Here is a 22,318-nt window from a genome sequence, read left to right as displayed (position 1 = left end):
TGCAAATCAGGTTATTGCTAACAGGTGAGGCTGATTGAAAGGTAAATGCAGTTATAACCCCAGACCGACTGCAGGGCTGTGATCAGAGATGGTCACATACACGGCATAATCGCTACCGCTTTTCGGAGACAAATTGCAGCGCATCTGGGATCACCGGTGGCCCAAACTGTCGTCAGGTGGCATGAAGTTGCCCCGTGTCAAATCACCTAACCATTGATACAGCAAAGAAGAGTGAAAGGAACAACAAAACAACACAAAACCACATTTTAAAATCCCCAAACAGGGATCCCTGGGTGGCGCAGCGGTTTGGCGCCTGCCTTTGGCCCAGGGCGTGATCCTGGAGACCCGGGATCGAATCCCACATCGGGCTCCCTGCATGGAGCCTGCTTCTCCCTCTGCCTATGTCTCTGCCCCTCTCTCTCTCTCTGTGTGTGTGTGTGACTATCATAAATAAATAAAAATTAAAATCCCCAAACACTAGGAATCCAGAAAGTATATACAATTTCTTAATTTTTTTTTCTCTTCCCTTTCTCCTTTTTTATTTGTTTGGGTAAGAAAAGGGGAGCTAGGGGATCCCTGGGTGGCGCAGCGGTTTGGCGCTTGCCTTTGGCCCGGGGCGCGATCCTGGAGATCCGGGATCAAATCCCACATCGGGCTCCCGGTGCATGGAGCCTGCTTCTCCCTCTGCCTGTGTCTCTGTCTCTCTCTCTCTCTCTCTCTCTCTCTCTCTCTCTGTGACTATCATAAAAATTAAAAAAAAAAAAAAGAAAAGGGGAGCTAGAAATAAAGACTTACATCCGTATAGCTGAAAACTATTGCTTGAGCGCCTGCTATGACAGACACTACTTCTCAGTCATCAGTCCCAAAAGCTGAGCCTTAATGGGTCTCAAGCTCCAGGGGGATGGGAAGGGGAGTCCAAAAATAAACGATAAACCCAAACCGTGTAACATATCCAGCAGTAATAAATGCTGAGAAGTAAATAGGACAGTGTGGGGGCTGGAGGAAAGGAAGATGCCATGTTAGGTAGGTTATTAAGGTGGCATTTGAGCGACATCTGAGGACAGAGGGTGAGGGGCCTGACGGATATTAGGGAAACAGGAGTCTGGGTGCAAATATCACCTGCAAAGCCCCTGAAGTGGGAGTATGCAGAGTGTTTGAGGGTCAGCAGCAGGCCCAGTGACTGGAACAGCATGAGCAGGGTGCAGGTCACAGGGACTGTGATGACTTCGGCTTCTGGTCCTAGTGAGGTGAGCTGTCCAGCCGGGGCAAGCGGAGGCCTGCCTCTCTCTGACGAAGCCTTGGAGATCATTCCAGGCTAGAGGTACTGACATAGACACGAGGGAAGCATTTAGTGCAGTGGGACTGGCCCGGCCACCAGTCATTTCCATCGAGCAGCTCCCCAGTCATCTGTTCTGCCCACCAACAGTCGTGGGGGCCTGGAGCATCCCCGACATGGACAGAGGGAGGGGGTGCAGAGCAGAGCAAGCCGCAGCCCTGCCCTTAAAGAACACACAGGCCAGGCTGGAAGACACGACTAGAGACAAGAATAAGTAAGACCCCTGATAAGTGCCCTGGCAGGGGTGGCGGGGAAGGGGGGGCAGCATGCAGGGGGTCCAAAGGGATCTTACAAAAGAGATGCTTCACGGCACAGCCCCCCGTGATAAAATAATCCATCTGTCCCCCATCTGTGTGGCCTGAATCAGGCTGCAAGCCCCTAAGAACATAGGGACCTTTTAGGTTTATCACTGTATGTCCCCTGCACCTAGCACATAAGAGGCCATCAACAAATGTTTGCTGTTTCTTAAATAAAGTGCAAGTCACTTAATCTGGGTTGGATGGGGGAGGAAGAACAGAACAGACATCAGACTCCCAAAGAAGGTGACCGTGGACCTGAAGTTACGCACAGAGACACGGCCATGAGGACAGCATGAGCCAACACATGGAGATATGGGGAAGCAGGACTTACTCTGGGAACCACGACCAGGTCTGTGTGTCCAGAGCTGGGATGTGTCAGCAGGAGATTAGGCCTCATCAGGGAGCAGAACCCTTGTTATGCAGAGTTTGGGGATGAGATTTGGCATTGAGGCAGCAAGGAGCTACTGGAGAACCTTCTCCAGGGAAGAGTGAGGCCGTGCGATGCGTTGGCATGGGGAGGACGGGCTGAACCCGAGAAATGGGCAGAGGCTGGAAGCATCCTGAGAAGGAAGAGCGATGGAGTGGGTGACTGATAAGAAACGTGCAGTAGGAGATGGAGAACAGGGGGATCTTCCGCTGAGATGGGGAACAGGGGGATAGTGAGTTCCACTTGCACGTCTGGGGTTGCCTTGCCTTATAGGTCCAGCGATAGGCTCGATACTACTTTGCACATCTCTGCAATATCCACAGGCAAAAATAACCATCGTACGTCCGCTCAACGAGAACACGTTGTGTCAAGCTAAGAGCGGGTTATGTAGTAGTCATGGACTGGCTGGGTCCCCGCCCTCATGGAGCTTCCGTTCCGCTGGAGAAGACAAAGAGTTAACAAGGGAAGACATGACCCCATCACACACCGTGATAAGTAGCACAATTAAATAAAACCGGCTGCCCTGAGAGGGAATGACAGGAAGCACCCACCTTTGATGGTGTGGTCCAGGATGTCATGTCCAAGGAGGTGACATTGAAGTGGAAACCTGAAGAAGGCAAAGCATGAGCAGGGAAGGGTGATGGGTTCCAACCAAGGCAAAAGCTCCGCAACAAGCAAAGGGTCGGCAACAGAGGAGGAGTTTATGTTTAATAAAAAGGGGGGTCAGCGTACCCAGGCTGGTTAGAGAGAAAATGAACAATTCAAATGGGAAAGGGCCGGTGGCTTTGCTACTTTGCCTTTCACTTCCTAATAGACATCTTCATAAAAGTACTCGTCTCCAGCCGCAAGGCAGCAGTAACCAAAAGGAGTATCTGAGTATTGAATAACCTCTCACATTCACTACGATCAAACTGAAATCTGCCGCCTTGCCAGAGAAAAAGTGACTAATTGACATAACGTGACAGTCTCTGAAGAAGCTCATTTAATATCGGCAGGTTAATCAGCCAACAAAACAAGTTTTAGTTAAATACTTACAAGGAAAAATTTATCCTGTGCTTTGATGTTCAGTTCGCTGGTTGTCAGGGAAGAAGAAAAAAAAAAAAAAAAAGAATGAGGGCAAATTTTAGAGGTTTCACTGTTTAAATAAGTGTCCCTTTTACCCACTTGAAAAATCTGACACTTATTGTTATTGAATTTTTTGTCATCTCGCTGCTCTTCTGTGAGATTGGAGGACTTTGAATTTGTGCCACTTTTATTAACTGCTGTGCCATCGAGAAAGGCTTTAGCATCTTAGTTCCCTGGGAGAAGGGCCAGGTAATGGATGGATAATGTGTGACTCCACTGGCTTGGTGTCCTGTGAATAAGAACGGGGTGAACAGCAGGTGCGATACGGACCCCGATGGCAGGCCGCACAAGCGGTGTCTTGCTCTGCTGTTAAAGGGTGGTTGCCTTTTTTTTTTTAGATATGACAGGGTTAAAGGTCAAGAATGATCAGGGTTTTGCTTCTTCTTTTTTTTCCCCTTTTTTAACTTGTTAAACAGAGAAGACAAGATTTGTTCAAAACGCCTTGGCTTTAAGATTTATCTTTTCCTCTTATCCTTTTCATGACGCCCCTGGTAAAGTCTTCATCAGAGTGGGCTGGAGATCAGAAAAACTCAGCCGGAGACTTTCTCCAAGGCGGCGTTTATGTGGGGCTGACTCCAGCTCCATCCAGCGCGCTGTGCGAGTCATCACAAGGATTATAGTCCTTGATCCTCATCGGTCCAGTCGTCACACCCTTCATCTTCTCCCCTCTGTCAATTTATGTTTGACTGCACGTACGTCCAAGACCCCGCTGTCCTGTAGATTCCGCTTTGTCCTGGTTACATCTCTGGCTGCCCCCTCTCTGCTAACATGCTCGTGGCTTTCCAGCTTCGATCAGTCACGTTTGCTTTCTTGAATCCTCATCACCTTGACCTCTTGAAGCTTGATCACTGGAGGAAACATGACACTGCCCTTCATGTTCATTGGTGACCTCCTAATCCTCAAGTCCAGCGCTGTTGGTCAAGCTTTGTCCTTCCCCTTTCTGGAACATTCTGTAGTCATCTGTGTGCCTAGGACCCTGCTAGAAGCTGGAGGTACAGAAGCCAACTTACATATAAAACAATTGCGAGTGTTGGAGGGGAATGGGTGACAGGCACTGAGGTGGACACTTGACGGGATGAGCACTGGGTGTTTTTCTGTATGTTGGTAAATTGAACACCAATAAAAATTAATTTAAAAAAATAAAATAAAGATACAGCAGCTGAAAAAAAAAACAATTGCGATACAATATGCGGAATGCAGTAACTAAGGTCCGCGTTACCTGTGGTTTAACACAAAATGGGGAGTTGTAGACGTTACCTTGCAGAATGAGAATGAGGGCAGATTTCAGAGAAGTGGCCTTTCTTTAAACCACATTGACTTGATTCTCTTTCCTCATGGTGGCTGCTTTTCAAGTCTTTCGTCATCTGCCAGTGTGGGCATACCGCGAGGCAAGGACTTAGCTGGCCCCTCTCCCCGTCCTACATACGGATTCCCACTCTCAAGCTCTGTTATCACCGTGGGATGGTTCACAGATGTATGGTTTTTGGCTCCAATCTCTCTCTTAAAGTCACAATCTTGTCTCCTGTATATCCTCCTCATAGTTGCTATATTAGAGGGCTTCTCTCCCAGAGGACTACTGATATTTGTCCCACATTTGAGGTGGGACAGTTATTTGTTGTACAAGACTCTCTCACACAACGCAGGGCTGAAGCATCCCTGCCCCTGCCCCCCAGGGCAGTAAGTGCCAGTAGTACCCCACAGATGTTCCTGAATCATGCCTCATCAGGTGGAACCAGCCCCATCATCGCCTTAAACTCACCCTACATAAAATCAGACTGAACCTCTTTTCTCTAAACCAGTACCTTCTTCTGAAATAAGAATATCTTTCAAAAAGTTCATATTTCCTTAATCTTAACACCAAGGAGTCACCACTGACTTCCTTTCTGGTGTATTTACCTCTGCCTCTGTTATGTGACACGCCATGTTCATGGTCCTTCAAGTCCTGATTGCCCCATCCCTGGGTTTCCAGTCTCCTTCCCCTTATGGCACACAGCCCAGAACATCACATTGGCCATGCTTCTCACTCGCTTTAAAATCCACAGTAGCAGACTTCTACTGCAGGATTAAGGCTGCAAAGGTACCATAAAAGCTCTCCCCCATAAACATTTTAAAATGCATGAAAAAAATATTTTTAAAAATCCTTTGAAATATATAATTGAGCTTGCATGAAAGTGAGGAGGATCCTTAGGGGCCAAAAATGAAGCCAAACTGTGGACCAACAGCATTAATGTGTGCTAAAAAGCCAGAAGCTGGCCTAAGGGCTTCTGCCACTTGCCTGCAACCTATGGCTTCAGTTTCCGTGACAGTGGAGGAAGAAGGGGCCGTGCCAAGATGAGTTGCATCGAATGTCCCTTGATGGGCAACGGATTTCACAGGTCAACTGAAAAAAAAAAAAAAAGGCTGAAAACCCACCTTGCAAAAGGATAGCATAGAAGTTTTCACTGTCCACACATTGGCTTGGGGTAAAGAGAAAGAGAAATTATGCCTTGAAGCTGTGTAACAAAAGTCAGTTCCGATGCATGTTTACAGGTCTGTGTCACACTATTTGTATGGTTGAAAAAAAATCAAGCTGGAAATATATTCTAAAGAAGCTCCAGCTCGGTAATACCCCAGGTATCTGATAAAAGCAAATGGATTTCTCCAAAGAAGACACCCAAATAGCCAACCGACTCATGAAAAAATGCTCTACATCCCTCGGCATCAGGGAAATACAAATCAAAAGCATAATGAGATACCACCTCACACTGGTCAGAATGGCTAAAACTAACAAGCCAGGAAATGACAGATGTTGGCGAGGTTGCCGAGAAAGGGGAACCCTCGTGCACTGTTGGTGGGAATGCAGACTGGTGAAGCCACTCTGGAAAACAGTATGGAGGTTCCTCAAAAAGTTGAAAATAGAGCTACTCTACTGGGTATTTACCCTGAAGATACAAATGTGGTGATCCTAAAGAGCACCTGCACCCCAATGTTTAGAGCAGCACTGTCCACGATAGCCAAACTATGGAAAGAGCCCAGATGTCCATCAACAGATGAATGGCTAAAGAAGATGTATATATATATATATACAACATCTTCTTTATATATATATATATACACACTTTATATGTATATATACTTTATATGTATATAAAAAGTATATATATATATATATATATATATATATATATATACTGGAGTACTACTCAGCCATCAAAAAAATGAAATCTTGCCATTTGCAATGACATGGATGGAACTAGAGGATATTACTAAGTCATTATTTTGTCTTATTTTTAGTAAGTCAATCAAAAAAGATAATTATCATATGATCTCAAGTGTGGAATTTAGGAAACAAAACAGAGGATCAGAGAGGAAGAGAGGAAAAAAATAAAACAAGAGGAAATCAGAGAGGAAGACAAACCATAAGAGACTCTTAATCATAGGAAACAAACTGAGAAAAAAAAAAAAAAAAGGAAACAAACTGAGGGTGACTGGAGGGGAAGGAGGCGCGGGGACGGGGTAACTGGGTGATGGAAATTAAGGAGGGCACGTGATGAAATGAGCACGGGGTGTTATATAAGACTGATGAATCACTGACCTCTAACTCTGAAACCAAGAATACATTATATGCAATTAATTGAACTTAAGATTTTTGAAAAGCAAATGCAAATTATCTGAGAGGGACTCAACTTATGTGGGACCTCAGAAAATTCCCACAGATACATTTCCAAGGAACATCATCCCAAAGGCAAAAATAATCATGAAGTGTGTGAGGAAACAAGATGCTGTAATTGTGAGTCAATAGAAATAACTAATAGCATTTTCAGTCCTGCAAAAACTTCAGATATTGAAATTATTGGATCAGGTTGGCTTTTTTAAGAGGAAATTGAAAATATGATTAAGGAAGACACTAGCAAAACCAGTAAGTTGTCACCTGAAAAAGAACCAAATAAAAGTCATAGAAATCAAAAGGTAATCAAAATTAAAAGCACAAAGGCAGGGTAAGGTAGCAGCTTGTACCCAGCTGAAGTGAGAATGAAAGTGAAATGAAAAACAGATTCTGAAGGAATTTCCAAAATAATCCACCCAGGGAGACAAAGAATTGTTAAATGTGAAAAAAGAGGTTAAAAGTAAGGTATTGAGATCAATAACATCTAGTACATTATCTAATTGGAGTTCTGGAGAATAAAAGAAAAGAAGCAGAAGCCCTATTTTCAAGCTAATACGTTAGCTAAGAATTCACCAGAACTGAAGAAGATACGCAGATTCAGATTCAGATTCAGATAAAGAGTCACAATGTATGCAAACAAGATGAGAAAAATGCCCAGCTAGACAGAAAGAAAATACAGATCTCCATGCTCCTAAATCTTAAAAAATACAGATCGCCTACAGAAAGAATGGGTGTTAAGCTGACAGTTGACTTCTTGACAGTGGTAACCTACAGCCACTGGAATATTCTCAAACTGTTGGGGAAACATAACCATCGCCCTTGAAAATACCTGCCAGAAAACCATCTATTATGAATAGAGTCTAAATAAAGACATTTTTAGACAAACAAGAGTAACTGTAGATCGAGAAAAAATTTAAATTATTAAGTATATGGAGAAGCACCTTCAAAAGAACTTCGTGAGGTGATGAAAATGTTTGCCGTCCAGTATGGAAGCCACCAGCACACGAAGCGAGGGGACTGTGGAACTCAAGTTTGGTTTGATATCATTGTAATTCATTTGAATTTTTAATAGCTGCATGTAGCTATTGGCTACCTACTGGGCAACACAGATTAATTAGCATCATCGACAAGTGTGAGCTACTGAACACATATAGAACAAGTAGAGAAAAAATTTTTCTCAAGTACCTATAAAGCATTTTTTATTATTAATTCCAAACTGAACTCTAAAACGAATCTCAACAAATTTTAGACTGTTGGTATTATGTAGATTATGTAGACCATGATCATATTAAATTTTAAAAACTGGGGCACCTGAGGTGATTCAGTCAGTTAAGTGTCTGCCTTCAGCTCGGATCATGATCCTGGGGTCCTGGGATTGAGCCCCTGAGTGGGGAGTCTGCTTCTCCCTCTCCCTCTGCTGCTGCCCCTGCTTGTGTTCGCTCTCTCTCTTTCTCGCTCTCTCTCTCTCTGTCAAGTAAATAAAATCTTTAAAAAAATAAAATAAAAATCAACTAAAAAGATACTTTTTAAAAATGACAGCGTAAAGTAAAACATGCAATTAGAAATTTTAAGACACTTATAAATAGTCTCTGAGTCACAGAGAAGTTAATAATCAAAATTAGATAATACATATTACTAAATGAAAGTGACAATACCATTCAAAACATAAAAAATGTTCTAGAATGATATTTTGATAGAATTTATAGCCCTGAATGTATGTATGTATGTATTTATTTATTTATTTTTTATTGGAGTTCAATTTTCCAACATAGAGCATATCACCCAATACTCATGCCACCAAGTGCCCCCCTCAGTGCCCGTCACCCAGTCACCCCAACCCCCCACCCACCTCCCCTTCCACTACCCCTTGTTCGCTTCCCAGAGTTAGGTGTCTCTCAAGGTCTATGACCCTCACTGGTATTTTCACTCATTTTCTCTCCTTTCCCCTTTATTCCCTTTCACTATTTTTTATATTCCCCAAATGAATGAGACCATATAATGTTTGTCCTTCTCCGATTGCCTTCTTTCACTCAGCATAATACCCTCCAGGTCCATCCACGTTGAAGCAAATTGTGGGTATTTGTTGTTTCTAATGGCTAAGGAATATTCCATTGTATACATAAACCACATCTTCTTTATCCATCATCTTTCAATGGGCACCGAGGCTCCTTCCACAGTTTGGCTATTGTGGACTGAATGCATTTATTTTAAAATTAGAAAGGCTAAAAAAAAAAAAATTAGAAAGGCTAACAACTATTGAGCTAAGCATCTACCTTGAAAATTAGACAAAGGACTCTAGAGTATATCTAAAGAAAGTAGAACAGATAAAATAAATGTAAAAGTAAGAATTAATGAACTTTAGGTCAAACACACAAAAAAGATCAACAAAGGGCATCTGGGTGGCTTAGTCGGTTAAGCGTCTGACTCTCGATTTTGCCTTAGGTCATGATCTCAGGGTTGTGAGATCCAGCCCTGTTTCGGGCTCCATGCTCCTAAATCTTAAAAAAAAAAAAAAAAAAAAAAGATCAGCACAGTTAATTCTTTGAAAAGATTAATAATATCTATACATTTCTAAATAGACTGTTTGGAAGAAAGGACGCTAACAAAAATAAGGGGGATATAAATACAGCTTTTCTGTAGGATTTTATTTTTTATTCATGAGAGATACAGAGAGGCAGAGACATAGGCAGACAGAGAATCAGGCTCCTCACAGGGAGCCTGATGCAGGACTCGATCCCAGGACCCCAGGATCACACCCTGAGCCAAAGGGAGATGCTCAACCACTGAGCCAATTTATGGCCCATAAGTACAACTTTTTACCAGTATATTTCAATGTTTAGATGTAATGGACACAATCATAGAAAATACAACATATAACTACGTACAACAGATATGCAAGAACAGAAACATAAATGGATACGATCTTATAACAAAGACATTGTATTTTATTAGCCTGAGATAGTTTCGGAATGATTCCAATCTTATTCAATGCTCAAACCATTCTTTGAGGCCAGTTTTAACTTGATACCAAAATATAGTGATGGTACCACATGGAGAAATGTCAGGCTGATGTCATTCACAAACATAGCGGCAAAAATTCAAAACAAATGAGCAAAGAATTAATATGTGTTTATATAGATATATTTATCACAACAAAGTTGATTATTTTATAAGTACCATCATTTTTAAAATACCTATAAATGCAGTTTACCACATTAACAACTAAAAGGGGAAAAACATCATTTCATTAAATGCAAAGCTTTGACTAGAATTAAATATAATGTTAAAAAACAATTAGCAGATAGGAAATGGAAAGGGAACTCCCTTAAACAACAAGACGAGATGCTTTTTAAATGGGACAGTAACATTGCACTTCATAGTTCAACATTAAAAGCATTTTCCATAAAATCAATAAACATAGAGGAGACCCTCATCACCAATGTAGATTAGCTTTGAGCGGTAGGTCATAACCATTAAGACAGGAAAGAAGGTATAAAAATATACAGACTAGAAAGGAAGAAACCAACTAACATAATTCATAAATAAAAATGTACGCTTGGGAAAATTAAAACTATCAATGAATTAATTAGTTGCGCTAATAGAGTTTAACAAGTTTCTGGATATAATACCAACATTAAAAATTTCAATCGTAGCTCTATAGAAAATAGCACAAAGTGTTAGAATATGTTATGTTTAAAAGCATGCCACTAAAAAAAATAAAAAATAAAAAAATAAAAGCATGCCACTTATGAATACACCTAATAAATATATGAAAGACTTCTACCAAGAAAATTGTAAATTTTACTGAAAAATGCTTAAAAACATCTAAATGGACAGATTCATCATGACAGTAAATAGGGTAAGTGCATATTAGAAGTTTGTAAATTTTCCATCAGTTTATCTATTGATTTAAAGTAATTTAGTTTGAAAAAAAAATAAAGTAATTCAGTTTGAAGTTCTGCCTGGATTTTCTTTTCCTTTTTCTTTTTAATTGAGGTGAAATTCATTCATGTAACATTAAGTGAAAATTTCTGTTCTATTCAGTGCATTCACGGTGTCGAACGATCGCTCCTTGTGTCTGCTGGCAGAGGGCTGTCCTCATTCCCAAAGGGAATGCCAGTAAGCAGCTGCTGCCCATTCGTCCATCCCAGCCACTGGCAACCACCAGTCTGTGTTCTGTCCCTGGGGACTTGCCTCTTCTGAATACAGAGTTAAGACAAAAAAAAAAAAAAAATCAAACTGGATTCCTACAATACATCATTAACAAAAATTAATTCCAGATGATTTAAAGAACTAAATGGAATGGTTAAAGGATGCCTGGCTGACTCCGTCAGTAGAGCATGAGACTCTTGAACTCAGGGCCATGAGTTCAAGCCCCATGTTGGGTACAGAGTTTACTTGAAGAAAATAAAAAATAAACAGAAATAAACAGAAACGGTAAAACTTTAAGGTCTTCATTAAAAAAAAGTAGACAAAAATATTTTTTTATCATTTCAACAATAAATCATGAGGGAAATGTTAAATTTACCTAAAAAATAAAATTAAGAATGTTTCCTTTCCTTATTATAACCACCATAAAAAGTAAAATCTGTGGAGTGCTTGAGCAGCTCAGTCGGTTAAGTGTCCGACTCCTGATTTCAGCCTCAGGTCGTGACCTCAGGGTCATGAGATAGAGCCCTACATCGGGCTCCATGCTCAGGGCAGAGTTTGCTTGACATTCTCTCTCTCCCTCTTGCTCTGCCCCCTCTCCCTGGTTGCACCCTCTTTCTATCTCTCTCTAAAATAAATAGAACCTTTTTTTAAGTAAAATTTACAATATTACAATTATTAAAAGATTATTATCCTAAGTATTTTCTACCAGTCAATAAAACAAAAAATCCAAGAAGAAAATGGGCAAAAAATATGAAGACTTTTTTTTAAAAAAAGGAAACATAAATGAATAAACACAGAGAGGCAAACAATCTTACAAGTAATCAGTGAAGTATAACTAAAAACAAAAAAAGGTACTCCTTGTCATTCACCAGTTGTCACAAGTTAACAGCATAATGCCACGGGTTGTCAAGGATTTTGAAGTTTTATAGACTGCTGGTAGGATTCTGCATTCATACAAGTGCTTGGAAAAACAATTTCAAAATGCACAAACCATATGACCCAACAATTCCCCTACAGAGGATCACGCTCAAAACCCTGAGACATTTTCACACAGCGTGTTGAAATAGCAAAGAAACTAGACACAGCCCGATGTTGCTTACTCTTAGAAGAAAGTATGATACACCCAGAGAGCAACACACCATAATAACAATGATGATAAGCTAAGCACAAGTCTATTTCGTTATTCTTTATACCTTATATAAATTTGTAGTTCTGTGTGTAAAAATATTTTAACTTCTGAAATTTTATTTTATTCACTTGTTTATTTATTTATCTGAGAGAGAAATACATGCATGAGCAGGGAGATGGGGGGGGGGGGGTGGAGAAAGTATCCTCAAGCAGATTACCTGCTCAGTACAGAGCTGGACACAGGGCTCCATCCTGGGCACCTAAGTGACCTGAGCTGAAATCAAGAGTCAGCCACTTAACCGACTGAGCTACCCAGGCACCCATTAACATCTAAAAATTTTTATATTTGACTCCCCATTATTTAAAAACTTAAGTGCAAACACCATCAAAGTGCCCAAAACCATTTTTCCAACCGTAAATTCTGCTTCTCTATACTGCTGCCACCAGCTTAACTGACTACTCCATATTTCCAGAAAAAAGTCAGGTGTTTTCTGGCTTCATACCTTGGCCCAGCCATTCACCAGATGCTGAAATGCTCAGATCTTCATCCTGGTTTTCTAGATCTCACCCTTCCATCAAAGCTGCAGTCATACCTGCCTCCTTATGGAGGCCCTCCAGTCCACCCTTATCCTTGGTAATTGTTTCTTTCTCCAGAATCCTATGGGACTCATTGCCTGAACCACTCTTAAGACATCTAGTGTGTATTTTTTCCGTCTTATTATCTGTATGCCCTACTAGGTACCACGGCATAAAACTTTCATAATTGTAAATTAGTGAACATAGTCTTTCCACTAACTGAGAAGTTTAGATTGGGAGTCAAGTGTTCACCCTTATTCCCCAAATTCTCTCTCTAGCACTAAAAAAGGTGCTCGTTGATTCTGTAGCATGCCATTTCAGTTGCAAAGCAATATTTTGCTACTAATTTAAGAAGTTATAGTTGTCCTCTAAGTATAAAACAAGCTGAGGTGCATCTATTATCTATCAATCAACAAAAGTCAAGGCACAAGATACCAAGTGTTTCAACATAAATGATGGGTCTGGCCTAAGACACATTTTAACCAAAAAAAAAAAAAAAAAAAAGTTTTAAATGGAAAATTAAAAAAAGCAGCAGCCGGTACTCAATCAAATCATCATCCCTGACATCTAGTTTAATTTCCTCTTTCTTTGTTTTATAATTAGTAAAAGAAATATTTAAAATAAGTGGTCAGGGTTTTTCTAGTGAAAAAGACTAGAAAAGTATATTACAAAATTCTACAAATAGTACGTGGTTGCATTCGATCACTTTGGTATTACTAGTCACATTTTTTCCTGGGGCCATGGTACCAAAGAATTAGCCAGAGTGACAAAAGGGGTCGGGAACCCCAGGACCTCTACAGAAACTGAGGCCAAGTTAACAAAGAGCACGTTGGCCTCTTCCGTTCTCTTTAATACAGCTCCCGTCTGATCTGTCACTTCAATTCCATTCAAATTAATAAAATCTAATTCATTTGAATAGGATTCAAAGTGATTTGATTCAGTTCAATCAAATTCTGCTCAGTGGAATCAGCCCTTGATTGAAATCTATTAAGTTCAGCTCAATAAAATAAATTTAAATATTATGCATTAAAATTAATTTTTAATTAACTAACATTTCAGTTCAGGTCCATTTTGATCTGAACTTCCATTCTCCACTTCTAAATTTGGTCCCTATTCAAATTAATAAAATATCATAGAATCCAACGTAATCCTGAACGATGCACCATGAGGCTAATCAACCGCATTCATTTCTATTCATCCCTAATCAAATGAGTTTAGTGACATTCAATCACAAAACGATAAATGCCCACCTTTAACTACCATATTGAATGTTTATATTATAGCTTCAAAATCATGAGTTTTCTCAACTTCACAACACTGTAGTAGGAACTCTATGGGACTTTTTGGATTCATCCTTTGTTTGGTCTTTATATTAGCATAGAATCAGATGGCTGGGAAACAAAAGAGAATATTGTTATCTGCTTTAATAAGCTGGTTTCACAAAATTTATAGGCAGCTTGAGATGATAGGCCTTTGTGTCTGTGGAATGCCAAGATACAGGTTGCTTATTTTTATTTTTAAAGTTCTTGATCTAAATAGTAAAATACAGACATTTGGACTCAGAACCACAGCTATGAAAGTGGAAAAGAAAAAAAGAAAGAGATTACAATGACTACATTATTCTGAAAAAAAAAATGGAAATTTTAAATGGAGGTGTTAACTGTACCAAACACCATCATCACCTTTTCATACCTTACCTAGAGTAGTATTCTAATGGGACCCAGACACTGACCTCTCAGTATTCTATGAACTAAAGCCACAGTGTCATTGCCTCAGGTCAGCGTAGGCCGACGTGTCTGATGATAAGGATCATGGGGCATTAGTGACCAGGTCCCCAGATCACCCTGAGATTCTTATTCTATAGATCTGAGTTTGTAGGCCAGGGAATCTAGAGAGTTGGGTAAGAGCCTCGGTTGGAACTTCTCTTAGGTAAACTGGAAACTCTTGTCTATACGAATGTCCTGCCAGAGGGAAGAAACAGCAGCAATCACTCCATGACTTCACCTCCCAGCCCTCATCCTTCTCTGAGAATCCCGAGACTGCCATGGTCCAGTTCTTAGAAGTGATTGCATGGGGACAGACTCTCCATGACCAGGAAGAGAGACTGCCTATATTTCAGCCAGAGAGAACTCTAGAACTGGGGGCCTGTTTCTTTTTCTGGTGCCTTGGATAAGGGGAGCCATCAGCAATAGCAGTAGCTGGGATTGTACACGTGGCATCCTGCAGGACAACGTGAATAGGAGAATCTGGCCCACTTAAGCTTCCAATTTATTGCTCTCAAATTATCTAGAGGGCTCTCTAGTAGCTACAGCACCTTCAAATTTCCTCTTTGCTCCAGCCCAGCCCAGATGTGATTTTAAGGTTTTACCTTCCTTCTCCTCTAGATTATCTGCACTGCAAGGAAGATTCTCACAGGTACAGAGGGCTTTGTACGGACAACCTAGAATTACACCAATTAAAGATGTCTCATATTCTCATTCTTTGTGCCTTGGCATGGAGTACTGTAATCAGACCAGAGTAGTCGGCCGAAATTGGTGTAGTGACGGTTGAAAAAGATTCAGTGGTACTTTGGCGAAGACAGAATGGAGGAAAAAAATGGGAGATTTTTCAGAGTAGGAGTCACTTCTTTAGAAAGCAGATCCATCCTGCACTGTAGGAGGCTTCAAGCAGCCAGGATGCTGCCGGAGGTGGGAGGATGGGGAGCAGTCAGGTGGCTGCCAGCAGGGGGGCACTGAGCAGAGCCTCTGAAAGGCAAGTTTCTCCTGCAGTTGTACTTGCTCTGCTTCCCCTGCTGAAAAGCCCCCTGTGATTCTCTAACAAAAGTTGTACATAAATGGATAGTAGTAGACAAAAAAAAAAAAAACTAGGTTTCGTCCAGCTGAAAATATGTTTGTAAGTTTTCATTTTGGAGATTATAAAGCCTTATGGTGTTGTGTTTTAATAACCTCTAGAAGCGGATGACACAGAACTAATTAAACATCCCAGTGACCAGACTGGGTCTTCTCTTTAGAGTGTGCCACCACAACATTTATTTAAGCAGACGATCAAGGCAGTTTGTACAGTCCAGAAGTTTTAAAGAACACACTTCGAAAATCACACAGGTGTACCATATTCTCATCAAGAGGTCCCCATGTGCTTGTCCTTGGGTCTCTCTCGACTTGTTAGTGGGGAAAGTGGCAGTTCTCTCAGTTTCTTCAAGTCCTGAAAAACAGGTAGCCTCTTTCCCTTCCTCCTTTGCCAGTTAGTCCCCCAAACACTAATAAACCCTTCAGCCTAATGAAACTTGATCTTGAGTACAAACAGTGTAGTGATTGTTTTTAATTTGATCAGTATCTGATGGTTCTAATACAATGCGCCTTGCTCTGATAATTTAGCTTCTAGTCAACTTTGAGTATGACTTATCATTAATAATCTGGTCCCAGTGGTTACACCTACTGAATATAATGAACAGAAATCTTCAGATTTTGAGGTAACAGAAGTTCTTGAGCCCTTGGCCCGGGATAACTAAATTATTTCTCTTCTAACCACTCCTTCCTCTTGTCTTTTGAAAGTCTTTCCATTTTTATCACCTTTAACTGCTTTTCCCCAGGGCCAATTAACAGGTAAATAATGATTTGTAAAGCAAAGTGGAGCACTTCATTAGCATAGCACTGGAATAAGGCAATTCTTCATTCAATGCAAATTGAACCATTTTCTTGCTGAATATAAAATATATGCCAAATTAATAATTTATTTTAGTTACAGTAATTTGATTTAACCAAATGTGCCAATGCTAATAACAAAAGGGTGCAATTTGCTTTCTTCCCTAGAATATGTGTTTCTTACTGGCATTCTTTTGTTCCTGGCAGATGGGAAAAGTTAAACATTTTGTACTGGGCTTAACATATTTTCTTTGGAAGAACAAAAGAATTTCGATCTGGCGTCCTCTTAACTGGGAGCAGCAGCCATATGGGCTATATATGACTTGAGTCAAAGGTGAGGGATGGGGGAAGAACTGGGAATTTCAGCCACTCTTACCTGGTCACTAGCGTGTCACCTCCTTATACTGAAAGGAGGAAATGTCACTGCAGATCATCGTGCTGGATCCCACCCTGGTATCTAATAAGAGTCCCTCCCTATAGGAACTGAGGGTTTGCCATGTAGGATTGGTTCAGAGGTTAGATCCCACACTGAGTTTAGGCCTCCTGCTGGAACACCTACTACCCAAGCAACATGACAAAGAAGCTTCCTCTCTGGGGGCTTCTTCATACTCCCTGCAGGTGCTGTTAGGAGCCAACGGGCTCCCTTGTCCACACATTTCTCTAAGTCACATGCTAAAGGAGAGTCTGATAATTCCCTTGCTCCTTTTACTGACATCGTTCTGATTTTTATAAAGAATATTGAGACACATTCAACTGCTCTCATTCATGCAATTTACCATCACTGTCTATAATGAAAATATAACAATGTTAGATTGTTTCTCTTGGTTGCTTAAAGAAGTAATTTGAAACTGAGCTAAGGTTTGAGGTGTATACTCTTCTAGAGGCTGTTTGAATGACAGAAAGAACAAGGGACTTTCCTGCTAGACATTCTGTTAACTCTCAGTTCTGCATATGTCTGGTTTGTTTCCTCCTCTCCACCAAGTATGTTAGTATCTCCTAGTTTCCAAAACAATGATAGTAACCAAAATTTCCTTTGAGGGAAAGAATTTAGCCTTAAGTCACCTTGAAGAGATGCAGTGTGATAAATAGATGTGATAACCAGCCTAGGTCATGTTTCTACATTTTTAGGGTCAAGTTGTGGTCTGGAAGGCCCCAGGGGCATTTGCAAGTTCAGCATGGTGCTGTCCACCTTTGCCCTCTTCCTATAACGTGGCCTAGTGATAGAATCAACAGAGACTTTGTTCAACTTATTGGCCAGATGGCCTGGCTCAGATTTTATAGTTTCCATAAATGGAATTTTTCAAGCCTTGTTTTTTTGAAACTCTTGACTGCATCAAAAGAAAACAGGAGTTTATTTTTGGTCATGGTTCCAATTCTAGAAAGCATCTCAGTTTACTCTGAGATGGAAAGAGAAGGAAGGAGCAAATAAATGAGCAAACAAATAAACAAAAACACCTTGAGTATAGAAAGCAAATACAGCTCCCTTTATTCTGGAACATGGCCCAGATAGGCAAAAGATAGGGTTTCAGAGCAGATCCTTATTTCAAAGAGCTGGCTTTTCCTCCCTTCAGAACAGGATACTGAAATTCCCCTTTCTACTGTTTACCATATCAAATCAAATATATTTTTTAAAATTCTTCTGCCATAAATGATCCTGCAAAGGGAAAAAAAATAACTTTTCCAAATTAAGTCAACACAACTGGAAAATCTAGAGATGTGACTAACTCTTTTCTAAGTTCAAAGTCTTTGCTCATTTATTGTATCAAGCCTGAACCTCCCAGGAGGGTTTCATGACTCTAAACTGCCCATCCCAAAAGCAATCCCATGCACAATTTCACCAAAAAGCCTAATATATCTAGCAACAAAACTAACCAAGGAGGTGAAAGACTGATACTCTGAAAGCTGTAAGACATTATTAATAAAAGATACTGAAGACAACTCAAGCAAATGGGAAGATATACCATGCTCATAGATTAGAAGAATTAATGTTCTTGTTACCCAAAGCAATTTACAGATTCAGTGCAATCTCTCTCAAAAAACCAGCAGCATTTTTCACACCACTAAAACAAATAATCCTAAAATTTGTATGGAGCCACAGAAGACCCCAAATAGCCAAAGCAATCTTGAGAAAGAAGAACAAAACTGAAGGTATCACAATCCCAAGTTTTAACATATGGTAGAAAGCTGTAGTAATCAAAACAGTGTGATAGTATTGCAAACACGTGCACACACACACACACACACACACACACAAGACACAGATCAATGGAACAGAATAGAGAGCCCAGAAATAAACCCACTCTTATATATTCAATTAATCTACCACATAGAAGGCAAGAATATACAATGAGGAAAAGACAGTCTCTTCAATAAAAGTTGTTGGAAGAATTGGACAGCTACATGCAAAATAGTGAAACTAGATTATCTTTTTACACCAAACCTAAAAATAAAATGGACTAAAGACCTAAATGTAAGACATGAATCCTTAAAATTACTAATAGAAAACATAGCCAGTAATCTCTAGAATATCAGCCTTAGTGACATATTTAGGGATATATCTCTTCAGGCAAGAGAAATAAAAGCAATAATAAACTATGGGGACCACACCAAAATAAAAAGCTTTTGCACAGCAAAGGAAACCATCAACAAAATGAAAAGACAATCTATTGGCTGGGAGAAGATATGTACAAATGATATGTTCAATAGGCATTAATATCCAAAATATACAATTTGTACAACTTAGCACCCCCCCTAAAAAAAAACACAAATAATCTGATTAAAAATGGGCAGAGGATGGGAATGAGACATTTTTCTGAAGAAGACACACAGATGGCCAACAAACACATGAAAAGAAGCTCAGCATGACTCATCATCATCATCATCATCATCATCAGGGAAATGCAAATCAAACCACAAGGAGATATCACTTCATGCCAGTCAAATGGCTATTATCAAAAAGGAAAAAATAACAAGTGGTGGCAAGGATGTAAAGAAAAGGAAACACTCGTATATTGTTGGTGGGAATATAAATTAGTGTAACCACTGTGGAAAACAGTACAGAGGTTCCTTTAAAAATTAAAAATAGAAATACCAGGGATCCCTGGGTGGCTCAGCAGTTTGGTGCCTGCCTTCGGTCCAGGGCATGATCCTGGAGTCCCAGGATCGAGTCCCACATCAGGCTTCCTGCATGAAGCCTGCTTCTCCCTCTGCCTGTGTCTCTGCCTCTTTCTCTCTTTCTCCCTTTCTGTGTCTTTCATGAATAAATAAATAAAATTTAAAAAAATAGAAATACCATATGATCCAGTAATTCCACTATGGGATATTTACACAAAGAAAACAAAAATACTAACTTGAAAAGATACATGCACCCCTGTGTTTATTGCAGCATTATTCATAAAAGCTAAGATATGGAAGCAACACAAGTATCCATCAACTGATGAATGGATAAAGAAGATGGTGTGTGTGTGTGTGTGTTTGCGTGCATGTGTGTAATGAAATATTACTCAGCCATAAAAAATAATAATGAGATCTTGCCATTACATCAACATGGATAGACCTAAAGGATCTTATGCTAAACAAAACAAGTCAGAGAAAGACAAATAGCATATTATTTCATTTATGTGTGAATATAAAAAACAAAACAAATGAACAAACAAAAAACCAGAGTCATAAATCCAAAGAACAGACTGGTGGTTGCCAGAAAGGAAGGGAGTAGGAGATGGTTGGACTAGGTGAAAGGGATGGAGAGGTACAAACTTCCAGTTATAAAATAAATAAGCCATGAAGATGAAAAGTACAGCAGAGTGAATACAGTTAATAATATCGTAGCAATGTTGTATGCTGACAGATGGGACTGCACTTACTATGATGAGCACTGAGGAATAGAATTGTTGAATTGCTATGTTGTACACCTGAAACTAATATAACATCGAATGTCAACTATACTTCAATAATAAAAATAGTCTATCTTAAAAAAAAAAAAAAACTATCAGTGTATCTAAGGCAGTACTGCAGCAGTTTTCATGCAATTCCAGTATGGTTCTTGCCTCATTTTTATTTCTGAGAACTTGCACAGATACTAGAACAACTGTGTATCTAACATCCCAAAAGTGTGGGTGAGTTCTTATAATGGAATTCTAGCTGTAGACCCAAAGATTCTAATTGACTTGCCTTCTTGCCTTCCGACATGGCACCACCCCCAAAAGATTCTACTCCTTCCCAGCTTCCTGCAAGAGAAGCTGTTCCTAGGACCTCCCCTTCTCCCCTTTCATTCCCTCCCCTACCTGCTGTTACCTGGCTTTTTCTTGTCATCATTCAACCTGCAACTGATTTCAATCTCCTGTGACCTTCTAGATGTCAAATTAAAAGTTGAGATTCTCATCTTCATGGACTTCACTATGAAATCTGGCAATTCTGAATACGCTGTCTTTTGGAAGCTTTCTTCATATTTTCCTCCGCCCTCTCTGACTACTCCCTCTCTTGGCCTCCATGATGGCCATCTGCCTCTCTTTTACTTCTCCAAATGCTCTTGTAATCCAAGAGAGTCCAATGGCATCTCTTCTGCTATCAATATTTTCTCATTTATCTTCATGGTTCCTAAAATGGGATTTTCGGCCCAAAGAATGTTCCTAAGACCCAGACTTCTATGGCCAATTGCCTATTTTAGATATCAAATTCACCATCTTTTCTTCAACATTCCCTAAACTTCTTATCTTCCTACCTACCCTGTTATCTGCCTTGGTTTAACACATCACCCAAGCCAGAAGCCTGGGTTTACTCCATAACACCTTCTTCCTACCTTCCCTCCCACCCTAATCCCAGCAATCCTACACCAATTATACCTCATTAATCTCTTTCTAGTTTTTTTTTTTTTCCTTTCCATTACCACTGCCAATTTATTATTTCATTCTGTATTAACATAGGAGCATCACATCTGGCTTCCCTGACTTCATCCCCCAAAAATCTTTCATCTTACTGTGTAAATCTTTAAAATACAAATTTGATAATTCCCTCTGTGAAATCATTTAATTGGTTCACATTACTTATAGGATGAAGTTCCATCTCTTTATGTTGGGAGGATATAAACACTGGGAAACAAAAATAGACCAGTGCAAAGTAATTTCTCACTTGGACAAAGATTTTTTTTCTGTGATGCCCTCATCTATGATTAATTACTACCTACTCCTGCTACCCTTTCTTTCAAACATACCTCTTCAGACTGATTTTACCATATTCTGCCTCTATACTCCTACATATGTTTTCCATATAGAACTTTACCTCTCTGACTTTTACATTCTGCTCCCTCTGCCTACAAACCTTTAGCTCTCCTACATTCCTATTCACCTGGGTAATGCCCATTCAGCCTTTGACACATAACTCAAATATTTTACCTCCTGTGAGAAAGTTTCCTTCATGACCTCCTTTCCCTCGCTCAGGCTCCTGTGTGTCATAAATCTTATTAAGCTCAATCTGTATCATTTTCCTCCATCACCCTGCTGAGTTTCTTATAATATTTGACATACAATGGAAATTCAAGTGATATCTGATGATTGGCTGGTTGAATGAGTGAATACATGAGCGAATATTAGGCCAAATAATAAAGGCAAGTGTATTATATAAGAACATTTTATGATGTCTCATGACATACAGTGTTGAACTTCTGGTTTGGGAGCAAATCTGGGGTGTGATTGAAAGAATTCTTTTAGCTTTCTAGACCTCAGTTTCCTTACCTGTAAAATAAGGAAATCAGACTAAGACACAATGAGGGTCATTTGGCTCTGATAGTTTATGATCCCCCAGATTATCACTTCATGGAAAAGCACAGCTAGCCATGAACTTAGTTGTAATTTACAGAATCAGTGCACCATCTATATGCCTTCATCGTGGATGTCCCCAGCTGGCCAGCCCATCTACTGAGTAGATACCTAAGTTACTGAAACTTGAATGTCAAAGCTTCTTCCAAGGAAAGAGGTACCTATCCTGGTGGGA

The 22,318-nt window shown here is 40.0% G+C and overlaps 1 protein-coding gene across 1 annotated transcript in view; it reads left to right on the top strand.

Moving 5' to 3' along the window:
• The window catches only part of CNTNAP2 (contactin associated protein 2), a 1,945,511-nt gene that overhangs the window by 1,490,478 nt on the left and 432,715 nt on the right, over nt 1-22,318 (top strand). The gene's annotated exons all lie outside the window — the stretch shown is intronic.

This window comes from Vulpes vulpes, chromosome 7 (assembly GCF_048418805.1).
Source record: "Vulpes vulpes isolate BD-2025 chromosome 7, VulVul3, whole genome shotgun sequence".
NCBI classification, from domain to species: domain Eukaryota; kingdom Metazoa; phylum Chordata; class Mammalia; order Carnivora; family Canidae; genus Vulpes; species Vulpes vulpes.
Note: the sequence above shows the minus strand (reverse complement) of the source record. Positions and strands in the feature narration are given on the sequence as shown.